The sequence below is a fragment of the Macaca thibetana genome, chromosome 15 (genome assembly GCF_024542745.1).
Source record: "Macaca thibetana thibetana isolate TM-01 chromosome 15, ASM2454274v1, whole genome shotgun sequence".
Lineage (NCBI taxonomy): Eukaryota > Metazoa > Chordata > Mammalia > Primates > Cercopithecidae > Macaca > Macaca thibetana.
The window spans coordinates 37,934,960-37,947,304 of NC_065592.1; positions in this window are offsets into that span (position 1 = coordinate 37,934,960).

The window sequence follows — 12,345 nt, forward strand, 5'->3', positions numbered from 1 at the left end:
AATTTATAGATTCAATGCCATCCCCATTAAGCTACCAATGACTTTCTTCACAGAATTGGAAAAAACTGCTTTAAAGTTCATATGGAACCAAAAAAGACCCCGCATTGCCAAGACAATCCTAAGCCAAAAGAACAAAGCTGGAGGCATCATGCTACCTAACTTCAAACTATACTACAAGGCTACAGTAACCAAAACAGCATGGTACTGGTACCAAAACAGAGATATAGACCAATGGAACAGAACAGAGTCCTCAGAAATAATACCACACATCTACAGCCATCTGATCTTTGACAAACCTGAGAGAAACAAGAAATGAGGAAAGGATTCCCTATTTAATAAATGGTGCTGGGAAAATTGGCTAGCCATAAGTGGAAAGCTGAAACTGGATCCTTTCCTTACTCCTTATACGAAAATTAATTCAAGATGGATTAAAGACTTAAATGTTAGACATAAAACCATAAAAACCCTAGAAAAAATCCTAGGTAATACTATTCAGGACATAGGCATGGGCAAGGACTTCATGTCTAAAACACCAAAAGCAATGGCAACAAAAGCCAAAATTGACAAATGACATCTAATTAAACTAAAAAGCTTCTGCACAGCAAAAGAAACTACCATCAGAGTGAACAGGCAACCTACAGAATGGGAGAACATTTTTGCAATCTACTCATCTGACAAAGGGCTAATATCCAGAACCTATAAAGAACTCAATCAAATTTACAAGAAAGAAAGAAACAACCCCATCAAAAAGTGGACAAAGCATATGAACAGACACTTCTCAAAAGAAGACATTCATACAGCCAACAGACACATGAAAAAATGCTCATCATCACTGGCCATCAGAGAAATGCAAATCAAAACCACAATGAGATATCATCTCACACCAGTTAGAATGACAATCATTAAAAAATCAGGAAACAACAGGTGCTGAAGAGGATGTAGAGAAATAGGAACACTTTTACACTCTTGGTGGGACTGTAAACTAGTTCAACCATTGTGGAAGACAGTGTGGTGATTCCTCAAGGATCTAGAACTAGAAATACCATTTGACCCAGCCATCCCGTTACTGGGGATATACCCAAAGGATTATAAATCATGCTGCTATAAAGACACATGTACACATATGTTTATTGTGGCACTATTCACAATAACAAAGACTTGGAATCAACCCAAATGTCCATCAGTGACAGACTGGATTAAGAAAACGTGGCACATATACACCATGGAGTACTATGCAGCCATAAGAAAGGATGAGTTTTTGTCCTTTGTACAGACATGGATGCAACTGGAAACCATCATTCAGAGCAAACTATCGCAAGAACAGAAAACCAAATACCGCATGTTCTCACTCATAGGTGGGAATTGAACAATGAGATCACTTGGACACAGGAAGGGAACATCACACACTGGGTCCTATTGTTGGGGGGGGTGGGGGGAGGGATAGCATTAGGAGATATACTTAATGTAAATGACGAGTTAATGGGTGCAGCACACCAACATGGCACATGTATACATATGGAACAAACCTACATGTTGTGCACATGTACCCTAGAACTTAAAGTATAATTTAAAAAAAAAAGAAATTATAGGAGAAAAATCTTTGTTACCTTGCCTTTCACAAATATTTCATAGATATGACATAAAAGGCAGTATTAATTTTAAAAATATATAAATTTGACTTCAAAGTTACATGGGTCTACATTTGTTGTATATCAACTTATCTCAATAAAACTGTTAAAAGTAAATTAGAAACATAGTGTAAGGTTACCAACTTTTTTTTTTTTACTAAATAAATGCATGAAAATAAAACAATTTAAGGACATCACTGTTATTTCATAAATAAAAGATATGTAAAATTAATCTCATAATACTAAATGATCATCCTTCAAATACAATTAACATATTTATTTTAAACTTATGCCTTTGTATTTATTTTCTCAATTATTTTTTAGAACAAATAAAATAATTCACTATATGGTAAATTTCCCTGGACTGGTAGTGGCAAACTACTGACTCAGAATTAGTTAGTCAGCATATCCTTTAGTTTTCTTTTATTAAACTGTGTTTATTGTAACTGGAGAATTAACAAAGCCTGGAAAAATAAATAAAGGCTATTATCTTGTGAAAATTTTATTGCTGGCATTAGTATTGTTCCTTGCTGTAATAGATGTTTAATATTTACAAATTATTGAATCAGTATTTTTGGTAGAATGCAAACTGTCCCATTAAAAAGTAGTATTAATTGTTCTAAAGAAATAAAGTATCTCTCATTCTAATATACATTTAGTAATGCCTTCCTAAATTGTGCAATGTGCTTTTACTAGCTTTGCTATTTAGTATGCATCAATTAAAAAGTTGAAACAAGAATCTACTGATTGAAACTTAGGCATAATTGTATGGATGAGAGACATGATAGAAAAAAAAGTCATTAAAAATCCCCAAATAAATCTGTTGGTCTGCCATTTAGGAACACTTATGAACAAGCTTGACAAGATTGCAAGTCTGTACATTGTTATCACGTTTGGACTTCCCTACTGAGATTTAAAAGCCTAAACAATAGAGCTCTTGGCTGATTTATTTTTGGTTAAACTGTGAAAGTGAATATCTAATGCAGTAGTTTAAGCCAAAACAATAATAAAATTTGAATATTTTCCTATTTCATTCTCTAGATGCTGGTTCTTTAAAATATTGTCGAAGGGGTGCTTTGGATTAGTCTTTGAGATCTTACTTTAAGAAAGTACTTTTGAAGTGGTCTCTGGGGAAAATATATCAGAACCAAGACAGAAACTCTATAGAGCTATCTCAGCTCATAGTTACATGGTCAAGGATGCTCCATAAACTTAAAGAACTGAAGGCAACCCCTGAGCAATGGGGTAGAGGACTGAGTCAACTTGCAGTTTTAAAAAGACCAATAGAACAAAGAGAAAACTAATTAAAAAATCCAAGTTCAGCAAAATTCCTGATTTTCTCCAATGTATGCATATGGGGTATGAGAATAACAGCTAAACACAGTTTATTAATAGTCTGTAACTTCAAGTTTATATGCTACATTCCCTCAGAAAAGTGAAGAATGAGGACTAGAATTCTAACTAGAATTAGAGAAGTGGAAGAATAAAACATTATTCCAGATTTTGTCAGTTCCCTATGGACATAAAAACATGCAATGAATTGAAGCACAGTTAATTAAAAGGTAAATGAACTTCAGCCTAAAACATAAGCCAAATTCAGCACTCTTTAAAAAACCAAGGTTTAAGTTTCTGAAGGCAAATGTGATTGTGAAAGTGTATTTGAACACTCTTTTTACTAAAATGATTATACTTCTCCTAAAAACTAATAAATATTTGCATTTAAGGAGCATATGTTCAGTATTCAAGGAGGTGTATGTGAAACAACATATACATTCTAGGAACAGAGTAACTCCTAGAGGTCTCTTTATGGCTGCTTTTATCTATGTTCTTTCCTCTGTCATCAACCACCAGTAGAAAATATTGCTTGTTTAAATAGTTTGGCCATGACTGGCCAGCATAAAGCACTAACGTAATAAAGACTACAGAAACGATGGGTAAGTATGCACTTTCATATATACATATTTAAACATACAGTATAAATGTCCATAATGACAAATTTGTATGCCAAGACAGCAATCCCAAGATTTAAGAGGAAAAAACTACATAATCTTAATTCATTTTATATTGTGCTACTCTTGCTTGTGTGTTCAAACCTACAGTTCAGGAATTTCCATTATAAAAACATACTGTAGGTAGTTTGTATTTCTGTGGGGTCGGTGATGATATCCCCTTTATCATTTTTTATTGTGTCTATTTGATTCTTCTCTCTTTTCTTCTTTATTAGTCTTGCTAGCGGTCTGTCAATTTTGTTGATCTTTTCAAAAAACCAACTCCTGGATTCATTGACTTTTTGGAGGGTTTTTTGTGTCTCTATCTCCTTCAGTTCTGCTCTGATCTTAGTTATTTCTTGCCTTCTGCTAGCTTTTGAATGTGTTTGCTCTTGCTTCTCTAGTTCTTTTAATTGTGATGTTAGAGTGTCAATTTTAGATCTTTCCTGCTTTCTCTTGTGTGCATTTAGTGCTATAAATTTCCCTCTACATACTGCTTTAAATGTGTCCCAGAGATTCTGGTATGTTGTATCTTTGTTCTCATTGGTTTCAAAGAACATCTTTATTTCTGCCTTCATTTCGTTATGTACCCAGTAGTCATTCAGGAGCAGGTTATTCAGTTTCCATGTAGTTGAGCGGTTTTGATTGAGTTTCTTAGTCCTGAGTTCTAGTTTGATTGCACTGTGGTCTGAGAGACAGTTTGTTATAATTTCTGTTCTTCTACATTTGCTGAGGAGTGCTTTACTTCCAACTATGTTGTCAATTTTGGAATAAGTGCGATGTGGTGCTGAGAAGAATGTATATTCTGTTGATTTGGGGTGGAGAGTTCTATAGATGTCTATTAGGTCTGCTTGCTGCAGAGATGAGTTCAATTCCTGGATATCCTTGTTAACTTTCTGTCTCGTTGATCTGTGTAATGTTGACAGTGGAGTGTTGAAGTCTCCCATTATTATTGTATGGGAGTCTAAGTCTCTTTGTGAGTCTCTAAGGACTTGCTTTATGAATCTGGGTGCTCCTGTATTGCGTGCATATATATTTAGGATAGTTAACTCTTCTTGTTGAATTGATCCCTTTACCATTATGTAAAGGCCTTTTTTGTCTCTTTTGATCTTTGATGGTTTAAAGTCTGTTTTATCAGAGACTAGTATTGCAACCCCTGCTTTTTTTTGTTCTCCATTTGCTTGGTAAATCTTCCTCCATCCCTTTATTTTGAGCCTATGTATGTCTCTGTGTGTGAGATGGGTCTCCTGAATACAGCAGACTGATGGGTCTTGACTCTTTATCCAGTTTGCCAGTCTGTGTCTTTTAATTGGAGCATTTAGTCCATTTACATTTAAGGTTAAGATTGTTATGTGTGAACTTGATCCTGCCATTATGATATTAACTGGTTATTTTGCTCGTTAGTTGATGCAGCTTCTTCCTAGCCTCGATGGTCTTTACATTTTGGCATGTTTTTGCAATGGCTGGTACCGGTTGTTCCTTGTCATGTTTAGTGCTTCCTTCAGGATCTCTTGTAAGGCAGGCCTAGTGGTGACAAAATCCCTAAGCATTTGCTTGTCTGTAAAGGATTTTATTTCTCCTTCACTTATGAAACTTAGTTTGGCTGGATATGAAATTCTGGGTTGAAAATTCTTTTCTTTAAGAATGTTGAATATTGGCCCCCACTCTCTTCTGGCTTGGAGAGTTTCTGCTGGGAGATCTGCTGTTAGTCTGATGGGCTTCCCTTTGTGGGTAACCCGACCTTTCTCTCTGGCTGCCCTTAAGATTTTTTCCTTCATTTCAACTTTGGTGAATCTGGCAATAATGTGTCTTGGAGTTGCTCTTCTCGAGGAGTATCTTTGTGGCGTTCTCTGTATTTCCTGGATTCGAATGTTGGCCTGCCATACTAGGTTGGGGAAGTTCTCCTGGATGATATCCTGAAGAGTGTTTTCCAACTTGGTTCCATTTTCCCCCTCACTTTCAGGCACCCTAATCAGACGTAGATTTGGTCTTTTTACATAATCCCATACTTCTTGCAGGCTTTGTTCATTTCTTTTTCTTCTTTTTTCTTTTGGTTTCTCTTCTCGCTTCATTTCATTCATTTGATCCTCAATCACTGATACTCTTTCTTCCAGTTGATCGAGTCGGTTACTGAAGCTTGTGCATTTGTCACGTATTTCTTGTGTCATGGTTTTCATCTCTTTCATTTCGTTTAGGACCTTCTCTGCATTAATTACTCTAGCCATCAATTCTTCCACTTTTTTTTCAAGATTTTTAGTTTCTTTGTGCTGGGTACGTAATTCCTCCTTTAGTTCTGAGAAGTTTGATGGACTGAAGCCTTCTTCTCTCATCTCATCAAAGTCATTCTCTGTCAAGCTTTGATCCATTGCTGGCGATGAGCTGCGCTCCTTTGCCGGGGGAGATGCGCTCTTATTTTTTGAATTTCCAGCTTTTCTGCCCTGCTTTTTCCCCATCTTTGTGGTTTTATCTGCCTCTGGTCTTTGCAGATGATGGTGACGTACTGATGGGGTTTTGGTGTAGGTGTCCTTCCTGTTTGATATTTTTCCTTCAAACAGTCAGGACCCTCAGGTGTAGGTCTGTTGGAGATTGCTTGAGGTCCACTCCTGTTTGCCTGGGTGTCAGCAGCAGAGGCTGCAGAAGATAGAATATTGCTGAACAGTGAGTGTACCTGTCTGATTCTTGCTTTGGAGGCTTCCTCTCATGGGTGTACTCCACCCTGTGAGGTGTGGGGTGTCAGACTGCCCCTAGCGGGGGATGACTCCCAGTTAGGCTACTCAGGGGTCAGGGACCCACTTGAGCAGGCAGTCTGTCCCTTCTCAGATCTCAACCTCCGTGTTGGGAGATCCACCGCTCTCTTCAAAGCTGTCAGACAGAGTCGTTTGCGTCTGCAGAGGTTTCTGCCACTTATGTTGTTGCTTATCTGTGCCCTGTCCCCAGAGGTGGAGTCTACAGAGACAGGCAGGTTTCCTTGAGCTGCTGTGAGCTCCACCCAGTTCAAGCTTCCCAGAGAATACTATAAACACTTCTACGCAAATAAACTAGAAAATCTAGAAGAAATGGATAATTGCCTGGACACTTACACTCTTCCAAGACTAAACCAGGAAGAAGTTGAATCCCTCAATAGACCAATAACAGGCTCTGAAATTGAGGCAATAATTAATAGCCTACCAACCAAAAAAAGTCCAGGACCAGATGGATTCACAGCTGAATTCTACCAGAGGTACAAGGAAGAGCTGGTACCATTCCTTCTGAAACTCTTCCAATCAATAGAAAAAGGGGGAATCCTCCCTAACTCATTTTATGAGGCCAACATCATCCTGATACCAAAGCCTGGCAGAGACACAACAAAAAAAGAGAATTTTAGACCAATATCCCTGATGAACATCGATGCAAAAATCCTCAATAAAATACTGGCAAACCGGATTCAGCAGCACATCAAAAAGCTTATCCACTATGATCAAGTGGGCTTCATCCCTGGGATGCAAGACTGGTTCAACATTCGCAAATCAATAAACATAATCCAGCATATAAACAGAACCAAAGACAAGAACCACATGGTTATCTCCATAGATGCAGAAAAGGCTTTTGACAAAATTCAACAGCCCTTCATGCTAAAAACGCTCAATAATTTGATATTGATGGAACGTACCTCAAAATAATAAGAGCTATTTATGACAAACCCACAGCCAATATCATACTGAATGGGCAAAAACTGGAAAAATTCCCTTTGAAAACTGGCACAAGACAGGGATGCCCTCTCTCACCACTCCTATTCAACATAGTGTTGGAAGTTCTGTCTAGGGCAATCAGGCAAGAGAAAGAAATCAAGGGTATTCAGTTAGGAAAAGAAGAAGTCAAATTGTCCCTCTTTGCAGATGACATGATTGTATATTTAGAAAACCCCATCGTCTCAGCCCCAAATCTCCTTAAGCTGATAAGCAACTTCAGCAAAGTCTCAGGATACAAAATCAATGTGCAAAAATCACAAGCATTCTTATACACCAGTAACAGACAAACACAGAGCCAAATCATGAATGAACTTCCATTCACAATTGCTTCAAAGAGAATAAAATACCTAGGAATCCAACTTACAAGGGATGTAAAGGACCTCTTCAAGGAGAACTACAAACCACTGCTCAGTGAAATAAAAGAGGACACAAACAAACGGAAGAACATACCATGCTCATGGATAGGAAGAATCAATATCATGAAAATGGCCATACTGCCCAAGGTAATTTATAGATTCAATGCCATCCCCATTAAGCTACCAATGACTTTCTTCACAGAATTGGAAAAAACTGCTTTAAAGTTCATATGGAACCAAAAAAGACCCCACATTGCCAAGACAATCCTAAGTCAAAAGAACAAAGCTGGAGGCATCACGCTACCTGACTTCAAACTATACTACAAGGCTACAGTAACCAAAACAGCATGGTACTGGTACCAAAACAGAGATATAGACCAATGGAACAGAACAGAGTCCTCAGAAATAATACCACACATCTACAGCCATCTGATCTTTGACAAACCTGAGAGAAACAAGAAATGGGGAAGAATTCCCTATTTAATAAATGGTGCTGGGAAAATTGGCTAGCCATAAGTAGAAAGCTGAAACTGGATCCTTTCCTTACTCCTTATACAAAAATTAATTCAAGATGGACTAAAGACTTAAATGTTAGACCTAAAACCATAAAAACCCTAGAGGAAAACCTAGGTAGTACCATTCAGGACATAGGCATGGGCAAAGACTTCATGTCTAAAACACCAAAAGCAACGGCAACAAAAGCCAAAATTGACAAATGGGATCTAATTAAACTAAAAAGCTTCTGCACAGCAAAAGAAACTACCATCAGAGTGAACAGGCAACCTACAGAATGGGAGAACATTTTTGCAATCTACTCATCTGACAAAGGGCTAATATCCAGAACCTACAAAGAACTCAAACAAATTTACAAGAAAAAAACAAACAACTCCATCAAAAAGTGGGCAAAGGATATGAACAGACATTTCTCAAAAGAAGACATTCATACAGCCAACAGACACATGAAAAAATGCTCATCATCACTGGCCATCAGAGAAATGCAAATCAAAACCACAATGAGATACCATCTCACACCAGTTAGAATGGCGATCATTAAAAAGTCAGGAAACAACAGGTGCTGGAGTGGATGTGGAGAAATAGGAACACTTTTACACCATTGGTGGTATTGTAAACTAGTTCAACCATTATGGAAAACAGTATGGCGATTCCTCAAGGATCTAGAACTAGATGTACCATATGACCCAGCCATCCCATTACTGGGTATATACCCAAAGGATTATAATTCATGCTGCTATAAAGACACATGCACACGTATGTTTATTGTGGCACTATTCACAATAGCAAAGACTTGGAATCAACCCAAATGTCCATCAGTGACAGATTGGATTAAGAAAATGTGGCACATATACACCATGGAATACTATGCAGCCATAAAAAAGGATGAGTTTGTGTCCTTTGTAGGGACATGGATGCAGCTGGAAACCATCATTCTTAGCAAACTATCACAAGAACCGAAAACCAAACACCGCATGTTCTCACTCATAGGTGGGAACTGAACAATGAGACCACTTGGACTCGGGAAGGGGAACATCACACACTGGGGCCTATCATGGGGAGGGGGCAGGGGGGAGGGATTGCATTGGGAGTTATACCTGATGTAAATGACAAGTTGATGGGTGCTGATGAGTTGATGGGTGCAGCACAGCAACATGGCACAAGTATACATATGTAACAAACCTGCATGTTATGCACATGTACCCTAAAACTTAAAGTATAATAATAAATAAGTAAATAAATAAATAAAAATAAAAACATACTGTATTAATTGTTAAGAACACAATTTAAGAAATTATGCAAAAGATAACTGATATGGTTTGGTTGCCTCCCCACCCAAATCTCATCTTGAATTGTAGCTCCCATAATTCCACATGTTTTGGGAGGGATCCGGTGGGAGATAATTGAATCACGGAGGTGGTTTTCCCCTTACTGTTCTCGTGGTAGTGAATAAGTCTCACGAGATCTGACGGTTTTATCAGGGGCTTCCTCTTTCACTTCTCTCATTCTCTCTTGCCACAGCCAAGCAAGAAGTGGCTTTTGCCTTCCACCATGATTGTGAGACCTCCCTAGCCACGTGGAACTGTGAATCTATTAAACCTCTTTTTCTTCCCAGTCTCTGGTATGTTTTTATCAGCAGTGTGAAAACAGACTAATACGATAACAAATATGGAAATCAGAGAAAGGTGATCTGACATAAAGGTAAGTGTTCCTAAAAAAGACACCATATAAATACACCAGAGTCACAGATATAATAGCAATTTCACAAGCAATGAAAAGAAAAATATACTATACGCCAGGAAAGTACTAGAAATTTATCAACGAAACAATTTTATTACTATATAAAAATTTACATGAAACTTTAACAGAAAATGTTTAAGCTTCTAACAGTCAATTTGCATTTCTACATTTTTGTTATTTTTGATTTTTCATTATGGTTTTGATACTATAATGTTTGTATAAGTAACTCAACAATACTTACATTTCTTTACCTAAATGAGAGGATCATTTTAATAATGGAATTTAATAAGGGTGTGTAAAAATAATTGATGGAGAAGAAGTCACATCAGTGATTTCCAAGAACGAATCAACTATTTCCAAGAACGAACAAACAGTAGGACTTGCAGACTTGCTGGAACAGGGAATGGAGGAGACAGAGGAGCAAAAAATGATTGCAAGATTTCATAACTGAGAGAATATTAGAATATTCATAAAAATAGGGAGGTCAAAGGAAGACACGTTAGGGGAAAGCAAACTATAATAAAACTATGGAATGTCTTATTGAAAATATCTACATGGGAGATACAAGTTTAGCATTTGAGCTTTGTTGAAAGTCATTTATGAGGATGTATATTTGAAGTGATATTTGAGGTAAAGAATATGTCTAGATTTGCTATATAAAATGTAGAGAGAGAAGAGCAGTATGTTATGGAGACTGTATAAATTGTTTTCATACTGGGATACTGTTGAGATTAAAGTGAGACACTCAAAAACTATCCCAGGAAAAAGTAAATCTGAGTGTCCCTTACAAACTGGAACATATAGTAATTCTAAGGATCTTAGAATTAAAGTGAGTGATGAGATCTGGTTCCAGCAAAGAGAGAATTGCCCCATTCCTTTCACGTCTTCCCTCTAACACCTAAAAACCCTTGCACATAACAGAACAAACAAGCCTAGGAAACTCTGGAAGGTGGAAAGAAGACAGCAGAATGCCCAGTAACCTCAAGATTTTGAGGAAATTAAATAACAGTAAGCCCCTGGGTTTTCTTGTTACTTCAAATGTATCCTTGAAAGCACACTCCAGAAGCCTCCAAGCTAAGCTGAAACTGCCATAGACGCGAACAAAATAATAAATAAATAATAAATAAATGGTATTAGAAAAGCCTGTTCCCCTAGCCAAAGACCTGAGAAATGATAATCTAATAACAGAAAACCTTTTTGTCAATACCAGCCCAACTCCTGCCAAACACCAATGGAAAAATCACAGTGTCAGTGGTGTGACCAGGGAACTGATCTTCCCTGCAATTCTCCTGCCCCACAATTTGTAAACAACCTGCTCTGATTTTCCAACCCAATGTCCAAGCTGGAAACTAATGTTCCATCCCCTGCCTAGAAGAACGAGGCTGTGCTCCCATTCTCTAGATGGATGGTAGTCACTGACTAAACAGGGAATTGATCTTCTGTTCTCTGCTTAGTGGATGCAGGAAATTCTCTTATTCCTCTGCCAGGAAAATAGTCATGGTCTGAGCTGGAAGCTCATCTTCCAACCCTCATCCATCCAAAGTAAGCAGTGGTATGATTTTCCTGCCAGGTTAGTGGCAGTGGGGTCCAGCAGCATGGTGTGCCTACATACCCATCTGGAAGCATCCAAATGTAAGGAGACACTATGATCTGAAGTTAGTCACCGCTGGCTTCACTCTTCCCACACACTCAGCTTAAGGCCTGGCAAAGAGGCAAACATCAGCAAGGACTCACTCCGAATCCACAAGAGTGAATGAGGCAGTATGAATTGTAAATCTTCTGCATTCTATTTTCCTTCCCTCCCTGACGTCATGAGTTTACAAGTCATAGTTAATGACTGAAGCAAAGTAATAACACAATCGGGTACTCAAAAGTATGATATTCAAAAGTAAGAATTCTACATTTCACTTGAAGTGGTAAACTCTTGATACCAGGAGACTTTCTTAGGTTATATACTTACAACTTATCTGCTATGTGTATATGTGTTCCATAACAACCACTGTGAAAATTATACAAAATGGTACTGATGCCAGATAAGTCACTGGCTTCACCCAGGAAGGAACTCAAGAGTAAGCCAGTAGTAGAAGAAGAGTTTGATTGAGGCGGCAGCAGTGTTACAGCTCCATGGCTGCTCCTACAGAACAGGGCTACCCCATAGTTAGTACACTTGGAGCAGCAGCTGGGGGTAGGTGTTTGCCCATATTTACACTCACTTTTAATGACATGCTAATTAAGGGGTGGGATATTCAGAAATAGCTAGAAACTGGTAACTTTCAGGTTTTGGAATGGCAATGAGTGGTAACGTCTGAGTGTTGCCGTGGCAATAGTAAACTGTCATGGCACTGGTGGGCATGTCTTATGGAGAGGTGCTTTTGGTGCCTCTTCCTGGTTC